Source organism: Garra rufa, chromosome 2 (genome assembly GCF_049309525.1).
Source record: "Garra rufa chromosome 2, GarRuf1.0, whole genome shotgun sequence".
NCBI lineage: Eukaryota > Metazoa > Chordata > Actinopteri > Cypriniformes > Cyprinidae > Garra > Garra rufa.
The window spans coordinates 43,382,000-43,394,556 of NC_133362.1; positions in this window are offsets into that span (position 1 = coordinate 43,382,000).

Genomic DNA, 12,557 nt, shown 5'->3' on the forward strand with positions numbered 1-12,557 from the left:
TGGAGGTTGATGCGTCAGAGGTGGGGGTAGGTGCGGTCCTGTCCCAGCGTTCTGTCACGGACGACAAGATGCATCCTTGCACGTTTTATTCCCATCGTCTATCACCTGCGGAGTCAAATTATGATATTGGTAATCGAGAGTTGTTGGCAGTCAAATTGGCATTAGAAGAATGGCGTCATTGGTTAGAGGGGTCGGGGGTACCTTTCATTGTATGGACCGATCACAAGAACCTCGAGTATATCAGAACTGCTAAAAGATTGAACTCTAGGCAGGCTCGGTGGGCACTTTTTTTCGGACGTTTTGATTTTACTCTTTCGTACCGCCCGGGTTCCAAAAACGTCAAGCCCGATTCTTTATCGCGTATTTTTGATCAATCCGCCCGCCCGTCCACTCCTCACATGGGAGGTCGAAGCGAAGGTTAAGACAGCCTTAGAAGGGGTAACGCCTCCGGTCGCGTGTCCACCGAACCAATTATTTGTGCCAGAGGAATTAAGGTCCGAGGTTATTCAGTGGGGACATTGTTCTAATGTAGCTTGTCACCCAGGAGTCAATCGAACCATATATTTGGTCAAGCAACGATTTTGGTGGCCTCGTATGACTCGTGATGTTCGCAGTTTTGTTTTGGCTTGCTCAGTTTGTGCCACTGGTAAGACGTCTAACAGACCCCCTGCTGGGCTCATTCAACCGCTGCCGGTCCCTTCGAGACCCTGGTCCCACATCGCTCTAGATTTTGTCACCGCCCTCCCGCCCTCTCAGGGCAACACGGTAGTTTTGACCGTGGTGGACCGGTTCTCGAAGGCGGCCCACTTTATTCCCTTGCCCAAATTACCTTCAGCCAAGGAGACAGCGGTCACTGTCGTTGACCATGTTTTTCGGTTACATGGCCTCCCGACCGACGTGGTCTCCGACAGGGGACCCCAATTCGTGTCCAAATTTTGGCGAGAGTTTTGCAAATTACTGGGGGCAACTGTTAGTCTTTCTTCGGGGTTCCATCCTCAGACCAATGGCCAAACTGAGAGAGCCAACCAAGATTTAGAAAGAGCATTGCGTTGTATGGTCACCAGAAATCCTTCCTCCTGGAGCCAACAACTCTCAATGGTGGAGTATGCCCACAATTCATTACCAGTATCATCCACGGGCCTATCACCATTTGAATGTAGTTTAGGGTACCAGCCACCAATTTTTCCTAGCCTGGAATCCGAGGTGTCATCGCACCTGGACTAGAGCCCGTGAGACTCTTCTCCGGGTGGGAGCGCGCACCAAGGCCAAGGCCGATCGCCACCGGTCAAGGCCTCCCGTATACGTCGTCGGTTCTAAAGTGTGGCTTTCTACCAAAGACATTCCGCTCCGATCCGTTTCTAATAAACTGGCTCCTAAATTCATTGGCCCATTTCCTGTCACCAAGATCATTAGTCCGGTGGCAGTCCGCCTTAAACTTCCTCCAGTATACAGGAGGATTCACCCCGTTTTTCATGTCTCCAAAATTAAACCCGTGTTTTTCGCACGTATTAATCCGCCAGCCCCAGTTCCCCCACCGCCGCGACTCGTAGACGGGGAGCCCACCTATTCGGTCAATCGTATTCTGGACTCGAGGCGGAGGGGACGCGGATACCAGTACTTGGTGGACTGGGAAGGTTACGGTCCGGAGGAGAGAAGTTGGGTACCTGCCAGAGACATCCTGGATCACTCCCTTATCGATGATTTCAATCGACAGGTAAAGGGGACTGGGAACGTCGGGAGACGTTCCTAGGAGAGGGGGTACTGTCACGGTGCATACATCAGTCGTGTTTTCATGTCTCGTGATCTGTGGGTTTGTCATGTGTTCGTGTGCTCACTCAGCTGAGCTGCCAATCAGTCCGGCACAGGTGTTCCTCATTACCTTCAGCCCATAAATACTCACCTCATTCTCTCTTTCCCCGTCCAATAGTTCACTTTGGATGTCGCTGTGTTGGGTCGTTGCGTGTGTGTCAGCTCGTCGTTGGATCGTCTTCGTGTCATTGTCATTGTGTCTTCGTGGGTTCGTTCTGGATTATTCACCTTTGGATTTACACCACGTCACCACCAGCCATCTAACCCCTGCCTCACCCAGCCGAGAGAATTCATCACCACAAACTGTGTTCACGCTGTCATCCTCAATAAATCTGTCTTTTCTTCACCTGCAATTGCTTCTCCCCTTGTTTATTCGTTACAATATTGTTATCAAAATGAGAATTTTCCTGCATATTTTGGTCAGTTAACGTTACGTTTTATATATTACATTTTAAATCACTTATTAATATAATAAAAAAAATGCATATTTACTGTAAAATGGTTTAGGTTTGGGGGTAGGTTAAGGGGGCTATCTAAATCGCTTATTAATGAAATGATAAATTTGCATATTTGCTATAAAATTGGTAGGTTTATGTTTGGGGGTATTTATATTTGGGGGACATTTTAAAATTAAAGTAAAATTAAACTCTTAAAATAAATTTGGCACAGTAAATATACCTAGCCACAAGCAAGGTAACACTTGAGTTATTAGTGAAGGGTTAAGATGTTTTTCACTTTAAAATAATGGGCCAGATCACACTAGTAGTTCATACAGACTGACAAGGTATCACTTGAGTTATTATTGAGGGGTTAACATGTTTTTCACTTTAAAATAATGGGCCAGAACACACTAGTAGTTCATGGGGACTGACAAGGTAACACTTGAGTTATTATTGAGGGGTTAACATGTTTTTCACTTTAAAATAATGGGCCAGATCACACTAGTAGTTCATGCAGACTGACAAGGTAACACTTGAGTTATTATTGAGGGGTTAACATGTTTTTCACTTTAAAATAATGGGCCAGAACACACTAGTAGTTCATGGGGACTGACAAGGTAACACTTGAGTTATTATTGAGGGGTTAAGATGGATTTTACAAGTAATTTACAGTAAACTTGCACTGAAGCACTAGTGATATTCAGACATTGTACTGTGAAAAATGTTTTTGTACTTTACAAAATAAATGCAGTTAATGTCTTCATTACGGAAGTAAAATAACATAATTATTTACTATCACACTAAAGAGAAGCCTGCCCCAGAATACTATTAATACTAATACTAAAAAAAACATTGAACTAAATGCAGCTCATAATAGTGAAATAATCCAATCATGAGCATCAAATCATTGCTGGCATTACATCCTAATTAAAGAAATGAACAGAGAACACATCCAGTCATCTTTTGGTAAGAGTCACAATTTCAGCCGGTGATGGTGGTGGTGTTCATAAATTAGTTTGCACAAATAACCTAATTGTTGATTTTATAAATCTTACTGTTGTGATAGTTAATTAGTTATTCTTTATGAATTGGTCACAGTTCACAAGTAGTTCTCAATGACAATTTTTTCTTTAGTAATTATCAAATACCTAATAAGGGACTACCTTTGTCCAAAATTATCACTTACCTACTGCTTAGTTAATCTTGCTTCTATATTAGTTAATAGTATTAAATTAAGTGTTAATGTAGAACTACCTATTACTTCCTGCATAGTTACTTGTTAACAACGGCCCATTATTCTAAAGTGTTACCAAAATAGGTTGAATGTCAATTTTTGTCAAAAATAGGTTGAATGTCTTCTATTATTACAAGTATTATTAAAATTACAAGTATTATTTTATTACAACTTGTCTATCATCTCTGAAAATATCTTGGCAAAATTCACTTGTTAAGTGCTGAAAAATAGCAATTTATTGCAGTGTCTTTTTCCTTATGTCAAGATTGCCCTGAGGAGGTGCTTTCTCTTAACACCTTTAAAAAAATTTAACCTTTCAAAATAAACCACGTAATATATTTAATAAAGGTGTTTCAATGCACATTCCACACCAGTCCTGTGTAAACTACGGCACGCAAAGTTTTTTTTTTTAGCCACCAGATCCAGTCTGTATTCACTTCAGATGGTCACTGTAGTCCCCCGGACACAGTCCGTTACCTGGCTCAGATGGTGGATCAGCACCTAGAGATGACCTCTACAGCCCTGAATGTCAACTACCTGAGCTCCAGAAACGGATCATCAGTGAAGACCTCGTCACCTCAACGGTCATCGGCGCAAGACCACAGGAACCTGATGAGTCCTCTGAAATCTGACATTGGTACAAACTGCTGGTTTCATCTGGTCAGGGGAGAACTGGCCGCCCGAGTGAGCCTGGTTTCTCCCAAGGTTTTTTTCTCTATTTCTGTCAACTGTGGAGTTTTGGTTTCTTGCCGTTGTTGCCTCTGGCTTGCTTATTTGGGGAAACTTAACTTCCAGCGATATCGTATGCTATTTGAACTGAACTGAGCTGGATGATGAGATCAATGAATTCAATGATGAACTGCCTTTAACTGAAAATTGATTGTTTACAATACTGCATTATTGACTGTTGTCCTGTTTAATACTGTAAAGTTGTTTTGACACAACCTGTATTGTTAAAAGTGCTATATAAATAAAGGTGACTTGACTTGACTTGACTTGACAAGGTACACTATTCGTGCTATCTAAACACAAGGGGTGATCAATATGCCCATGCCCTCTGTCCTATTCAGGCAAATGTTAGTCTTTTTGTGTAATAATGCAATATAGCGCTCTTGATTAGGGCTGCAACTAACGATTATTTTGATAATCGATTAGTTGGTCGATTTTTTTGATTTTTTTTTTTTTTTTTTTTCGATTAATTGATTAGTTGGCTTAAAAAATCAAATTTTTATTTATTTGTCAAAATCACACTATTTCGCATTCTGAATGCTATGAAAACAGAGTGCTTAACAATTTATTAGACCACCTGTCGTAATAAAGAGAAAAGACAAATATCTGAAGAAAAACACACTATAACAAGCATAAAATACAGTGTTTCTGCTATTTATTCTGCCGTGGCGGTGTTTAGTGTCCCGCCAACAGCAGCAGCAGCGAGCGCAAGTGCCTTCAGCAGAGTTCCACGTTCAAATGCACGCAGTAAACTTAAGCTGGCCCAAAGCCCCATTATATCATGAATATTTATAACTTGCTTAATTTTCATTACACAATAACAACACAGAATTTATCAAATCTTTTACTAACACATAATGATGTTTGTGAAGTTGTTTCCACCAAAAATGATGTCACTTCCTGCAGCATGATGCCATTAAACAACTAGCTTTCGTTATAGAAGAATATTACAAAATTAAGGCAATAAGGAAATAAGAAAACCCACTGACATTATATTAAACAACATCTCCCAAAAAAAGTTTGTCTGACACATTTTAATTAGAAATGGGGGGGGGGGGGTCATCTGTGAAATTAAAGAATGAATGTATTTAAATTAACTTACTGTTCACTTAATTGTGATATGACCAAGGTATGAAATTATGGTAACACCATACAATAAAGTTCATTAGTTAACATTAGTTGGCTACTTTAGTTAACATGAACTGAGAATGAACAACACTTTTACAGCATTTATTAATCAAGGTTTTTTTGATAACATTAGTTAATGTACTGTAAACTAACATGAACAAACAATGAATGACTGTATTTTTATTACTAACATAAAGATCAATAGTGTAGTAAATGTATGGTTCATTGTTTGTTCATGTTAGTTAAGATATTAACTAATGTTAACAAATTACACCTTGTAAAGTGTTACTGAAATTTTTTTCTTATTCTAAAGTAAATAATAATAATGATAATTCTGTATAACAATATTGAAAATAAAGTAATGAAGTTTCACCCCTTTTAGGTAGTAACAATGTGATGCATTGTCTACATTTCCAATATAGACAACAAAGTTAATCATGATGTGGCAAAATATATCAATATATTACTCATGTTGATGATTTTCATGTGTGCAAGTCTAAACATAATGTGTGCAAACACACAAAGAGACATCACAGAGAGAGCATCCTCTGCAATATCATATGCAATCAAATCTAATCTGATGTGGATTTGACTTCAGAATTTCTCTATTTGTCACATTATTACTTGTTGTGATCCATGTGTCTCCTTGACTTGGATCCAAATCCAACATGACACAGCGTTAAATAAGCCTTCTGGCCCTGTACCTGAACCCTTTGAAAAGTAAATCAATCTGGGTGGGATTCAATCTGCAAACAATATTCTGATTCTATGACCTTAGATATTACACAGCTCACCTTGCCAGAAATATCACTATAAGGTACTGATTTGTCCAGTAAATAATACATGCAAACCCATCCTTCAGCGATATAACCCACTGCTTTTACAGCATAACATTTAATGAATTACAGAGGAGGTTACTTTATTTTTGATTCAGTGCTTACTGACAGTTTTTGGAGTATGGGCATCACAGGGACAGCATGATATGATAGTAGATAAAAATTTTAGTTGTACAGCCAAAGAAGAGAGGTAAATTCTATACTGCTATCTGAGATATGATTGTATTGACACAACTAGAATGGAGCAGCCAACCTTGCTCCTGGAGGGACCCAGTCCCAACCCTGTTCTGACATAATTAGGTGTTTTTTGGGTGAACACCTAGATTGGGATGTTCAGGTATGTTTGATTAGGTTAAAGCTAAACTCTACATGACAACATCATCAAAACTATTCCTGTTCACACGGATGTATTATGCATGCTAATCCAGCAGTTGGCGATGCCACTTTGGAAAAAAAAACTACAGAAATACAGTTTTTACGAACTTACTTTTTTTTTGTTTACATTAAGACAAAAACGGTATCATTAAAAAAAAAAAAAAAAAAAAAAAAAAAAAAGTTTCCACCCTGCTGAAAAAAAAAAAAAAACTGTATAAACCATCAAAGAAATTCTAATGTTCCCTTCCGGAGGGAACTCTACGCTGCGTCCTGGTTAGGACACTTTGGGAACTGCCTTCAGCGTGACCGGTTCTGAAGCTTTTATAAAACAACGGCAATGAACTTGACATTGACCGGCGCCAGCCCATGACGTCATTAACAAGGCGCCTGCTAGTATAAAAGGGCGCTTGTGAATGCATCAACCATCTTTTTGTTCTTCAGATCACCTTGTTCTAAGCGTGAGTATGATGGCAACGCCCGGAGGTAAACGTTTCAGAAAGTGTGCTGATCCGTGTCAGAGGAGTCTGACACCGGATGATTCACACAGTTTGTGCGTCATATGTTTGGGTGAGGAGCACGCGCGCTCCGTCCTTGAGGGGGCGGAGTGCGTCCATTGTGAGGGCTTTCCTATTAGAAAGCTCCGTTCTCGTTTGTCCCTTTTCTCGAGGGAATCGGGACATCCATCTGCCCAACGCGGCTCTGGTCCCGCGGCAGCCGAGGCTGCCCGGCGGCTGAGATCATGGGGCTCGCAGGTGGAGCTCGCTGATGAGTTTGAGAGAGGCGTGCGTCTCTCATGCTCGCCAGCGGGAGACGAGGACGCGCTGCTGGAAGAGGATGTGTTATCTCTCACATCCTCAGATCCAGCGGCAAGTGCTCTGTTGGCTACTAGCCAGGGCGAGCAGGAAGAGGCTGAGATGGGCGAAGATGAGTCTTTTGAGCCCGTCCAGCCCTCCTGCCCCGCGTATGAGGAGCTGATGGACATCATGGGGCGCGCCGCCGCGAGGTTGGATCTGCCGTGGCGGCGCGCACAGGAAGAGGTCTCTCACGGCCGGCTCGGTGAGAGATATCTTCCTGGCCATGTTCGGCCACCTCCTTTGAGCCTCCCATTCCTTTCTGACCTCCATACTGAGGTCGAAAAGGCATGGGATAAACCGTACTCGGCCCGCATTAACAGGCATCAGCATGTTAATTATGCTGATGTCCATGGAATGCGTGAGCACGGGTACGTGTCGATGCCTCCGGTGGAAGATACCCTGGCTGCGTATCTTTCATCAGGAGGGACGTCGACACTTACGGCTCCAACCCTGCCAAATAAGCCGCTGAAGGAAACATCGCGGCTGAACGGTAGGGCATACGCGGCTGTGGGTCAGGCCGGTGCTGCTCTGCACACTGTAGCGGTGTTGCAGGCGTACCAGGCCGATCTACTCAAAGATTTGGACCAGGGCATGGGGCTTTCCCCAGAGGAGGTGACTGAGCTGCGCCGCACCACCGATCTCTCTCTGAGGGCCACCAGACAGACAGCGACCGCGGTCGGTCGGGCTATGTCTGCTTTGGTGGCCACAGAGAGGCATCTGTGGGTGAACCTCACGGACATCGGGGAGAAAGAGAAACGCTTTCTCCTCGATGCCCCGGTTTCGCCTTCCGAACTTTTCGGCACATCCATTGAGATGGTGGTCGAGAAGTTCAGGGAGGCGAAGGCGCGCTCAGCAGCATTTAAATCACTCATCCCTCGCCGGTCCACGCCCGCACCCGAACGCCAGGAACAGCCTGGCCCGTCCCGGCCTAAGGACCGGAGGCAGGGCCAGGTGGCTAGTGTGGCCACTCGGGGCCCTCCACCTCCACGGAGCAGGTCTCAGAGGAGGCGTGATGCGCGGCATAGGAAGCAGGATCTTAGGGAGACGATCCAGCGTCGGCGTCAGAGCAGGCGTGAATCGGGTACCTGAGGTCCCCTTCCTTTTGCCCCTCACGCTCGCTCGTCCGCCTGCCTTCCTGGCCTCTTAACTCCGGGGCCGGGCCTATGATGAAGCTACTATCGCACTCTGACGGCCCGGCATACGAATTGACATAATGGGTGTTATGTGTGTATGTAATGTTTGTCTACCAGCTCCGCTTGGGTGAGACTTAGTTTGGGCTCCTTAATTTGAGCCCCTATATCCCCGAGTGTTAAGTGTAGCCAGGTCTCCCCTCGATCTGAGATAGTGTCTAGACCTCCACTTCTGTTAACTCCTGTGGGGTTAAAGCGTTGTTAGGCTCCCTCTCACGTGTGAGAGTGTGTTTCCTGGAGCCTCCGCCATATAGAGCTCAGTGTGGCAAACTTGCAGATGCATGTTCACCCACCTGCTGGGTGCGGTAGTCTACCCCTTCCCGTGGTAAGAGTCCCTTTAGACTCCGCTCGTCTGAGTGTGAAGACCGGGAGGCTTGGGTAGGTTCCCCACCCTCCGTTAGGATAGGTGCAACCCAGGGTTGAGCGCATGGGCTGCCTCTCGTTGTGAGTCAGTGCATTAAGGCCCCGCTCCCCAGGGCCCTGTCTAATAGGGAAAGAAAGAAGTTTCTTTAGTGAGAGAGGAAAGGCTAGAAACCCCTAAGTGTGAGGATTTCTTTTTAACACTGATTTCTCACAGTTCTATCAGTTTCGGACAGTGCTGGTAGCTGGTAGGCTCTCGTGAGCCTCGCTCTACTCTGAAGCGTACAGTGTTAGGCCCTCCTTGGCGGCAGCCCTGGTCTGGCCTCCAGGCTTCACCTCTGAAACCTGTGTAGACGCTTACAGCTCTGTCCAGATAGCATTTTAGGGGCTGAGTGTAGTAGGTCTCCCCTCATCATTAGTGAGCTTTGTTGGTTAGCACCTCCACTCCTAGACTTTCCTGCCACGGTGAGCGTTGTCAGGGTGTTGTAGGCTTCCTCTCATTGAGAGTCCTTCTGTAGGAGCCTCCGCTCTTCGCTGCTGCTGTTCAGACCTCCTTTTCGCCTATGGCGTCATGTCGTAGGTTGGGTCTTCCCCATGGGTTAGACTAAGAACGGTTAGGCGTGTTCTCCTACATGAGAACCGTCCAGTTGCAGCCTTCGCTCCCTTCAGTGCTCCGCTGACAAGTACATACCCTTGGCATTAGCTGGTAGGCCTGCTTAGGCCTCGCTAACCGCTGTGCTCGGTGCTTTTTGCCCTCTACCAAAAGCTGAGTATTGTTAAGGCTCTCTCTTTCCAGATTTGAAGCCTCCACTTTACAGTATCCTGTGAGGTGGGTTCATGTACTTGTAGCGTTGAGTGTAGCCAGGTCTCCCCTCAGTGAGATTTTTTAGACCTCCACTCTCGAGCATCTCTCGCTAGGGACTATAGAATACCGCTCATCAAGACTGAGTGTTGTCAGGCTTTCTCTCTCTGTGAGATTCGTGCAAAGCCTCCACTCTGCAGGGCCCTGCTCTCAGCACTTTGGGCCCTGCTGTGAGTCCTGGTATTCTCTGAGCGTTGAGTGTAGCTAGGTCTCCCCTCACTAAGAATATTTGGGTGAGATCTCCACTCCATAGAGCTAGGAGATCGAGCGTTGCTAGGCTTCCCCTCATCCCAGGGTCTCTGTGAAGCCTCCGTTCCCCTGAGGCTCCGCTCCGGGTACTTTCAGACGTGAGTGTAGTTAGATCTCCCCTCACTGTATATTTGGTGTAAGATCTCCACTCTGTAGAGCTGGGAGGTTGAGCGTTGTCAGGTGTTCCTCTCATTTTGAGAGTCTCTATGAAGGCCTCCGTTCCCCAGAAGCTCCGTTTTTAGTACCTCCAAGCGTGAGTGTAGCCAGGTCTCTCCTCACTTAGAGCGTTGAGGCCTCCACTCGTAAAGAGCTGGCGGATTGAGCGTGTTGGGGCTTCCCCTCTGGTGAGGCCCCCGTTCTCCAGAAGCTCCGCTTCCAGTCTTTCCCTCCAGGCGTGAGCGTAGTCAGGTCTCCCCTCACGAAGGGTTATTGAGATCTCCACTCCTAAGAGCTAGTGGATTGAACGTTGTCAGGTTTCCTCTCTTCCTGAGAGTCTGTTGTGAAGCCTCCGTTCTCCAGAAGCTCCGCCTTCAGTACTTTAGGCGTGAGTGTAGCCAGGTCTCCCCTCACCGAAGAGGTTATTTTGAGACCTCCACTCCTGAGAGCTAGTGGAGTAAACGTTGTCAAGGTTTCCTCTCCCTAGTGAGTCTTCTGTGAAGCCTCCGTTCTCCAGAAGCTCCGCCTCTGTACTTACAAGCATGAGTGTAGTCAGGTCTCCCCTCATACAAGGGTTTATGCTTGAGACCTCCACTCTTACAGAGCTCCAAAGCTCCAGGCTTTGCTGTCGCCTGTGATAATTATATGGTGTTTCCCTCGCTATGCTCTGGGCACCTTCTCAAACCCACAATAGTGGTGAGTACTCACGCGAAGCTTTTGAGCACTCCTTAAAACCCACGTGAAGTGGTAAGTGCACACGCAAGTCCTTGGGCACTTTCTAAAATCCACATGAGTGGTAAAGATTCCCCCCTAAGGTTGGGTTCTTTTGTAAAATCCTGTATGGTATGGGTTACGCATTATCCTCCGTTCCCATTCTAGAGTTGGTTCTAAAAACCCCTGGGGTTTTCCAACTCCACTACAGACAGCACTACTTATAGGATCGAGTGTCGCTAGGCTTCCTCTCATCTAGAGAGTCTTCTTGCAGAAGCCTCCACTCTCCTGAGAACTCCACTTAAGTGGTTCTATTGCTTAGGCTCCTGGAGCCTCAAGGATCACCTCCAGTGTTGAGTGTAGTTAGGTCTCTGACCTCCACTCCCAGAGTTCCCCGCAAGCACAGAGTGTTGCTAGGCTTTCTCTCGATCAGAGAGTCTCTTTAGAGCCTCCGCTCCTCAGAACCCCCGTCTAGTGTGAAGGCTTAAGGGTAAGCTTCACTACTAGCGGTGAGTGTAGGTAGGCCTACTCTCGCTTAGAAGTTTCAGGCCTCCACTCCTAGGAGTTCCGTGCTTGGGTGGCCGAGCCAGCTGTGACGTCGGCCCGAGCGATTTTCGCCGGTAGTGGGGAGTGATGTTCCTTCTTGACTCCTCAATCAGTCAGTTGTTCACTTTCTCCTCAGCATGGCAGCGTTGGTATATCGTTCCCAAAGTGTCCTAACCAGGACGCAGCGTAGAGTTCCCTCCGGAAGGGAACGTCTCAGGTTACGTAGGTAACCCTAGTTCCCTGAGGACAGGGAACGAGACGCTGCGTCTCGTAGCCATGCTTCGGGCCCCACTCTCATCTCCATCATACAAAAAGATGGTTGATGCATTCACAAGCGCCCTTTTATACTAGCAGGCGCCTTGTTAATGACGTCATGGGCTGGCGCCGGTCAATGTCAAGTTCATTGCCGTTGTTTTATAAAAGCTTCAGAACCGGTCACGCTGAAGGCAGTTCCCAAAGTGTCCTAACCAGGACGCAGCGTCTCGTTCCCAGTCCTCAGGGAACTAGGGTTACCTACGTAACCTGAGACGGTTTTCACTACAAATCCCATTACAAACATTAATAACCAATAACTATTAAAACCACTAAAATTTATTTCCTGTAGTATTTTGGAACATATTCCATTAGGATTTAGTGGTTTTAACAAGCCACCAACAGAAGGCGACAAATTACTAGTACAGACCCACAAGGACCATTAGAGGTTTCATTAAAACCAATACAATTCCCATTATAAAAAGTAAAGCCATTATTAATTCAGTGATGTTGCTATTGTTTTTTTGTTTTTGTTTTTCAGGGCAGGCGTTTTAGGCCAACAAAACATCATTGTTGTGTAATTGAATGGCCAAAACACATTTAAAAAAACATGTGTTTAGTTGAAAATGAACACCCTCTAAGTGTCCTAAAGTTTGTCCCCATAACTAAAAAATACTTGTATATTCACTGAACATTTATGTAGTACTATGCATAACTCTATGATAGACACTCTCACCAAATGCTAAAATTCAAAACACCATTCTCTACACTCCAGATGCTTGTTTTTAAAGTATCAAGTCTTTTTGCTTTATTACACTGAAGCTAC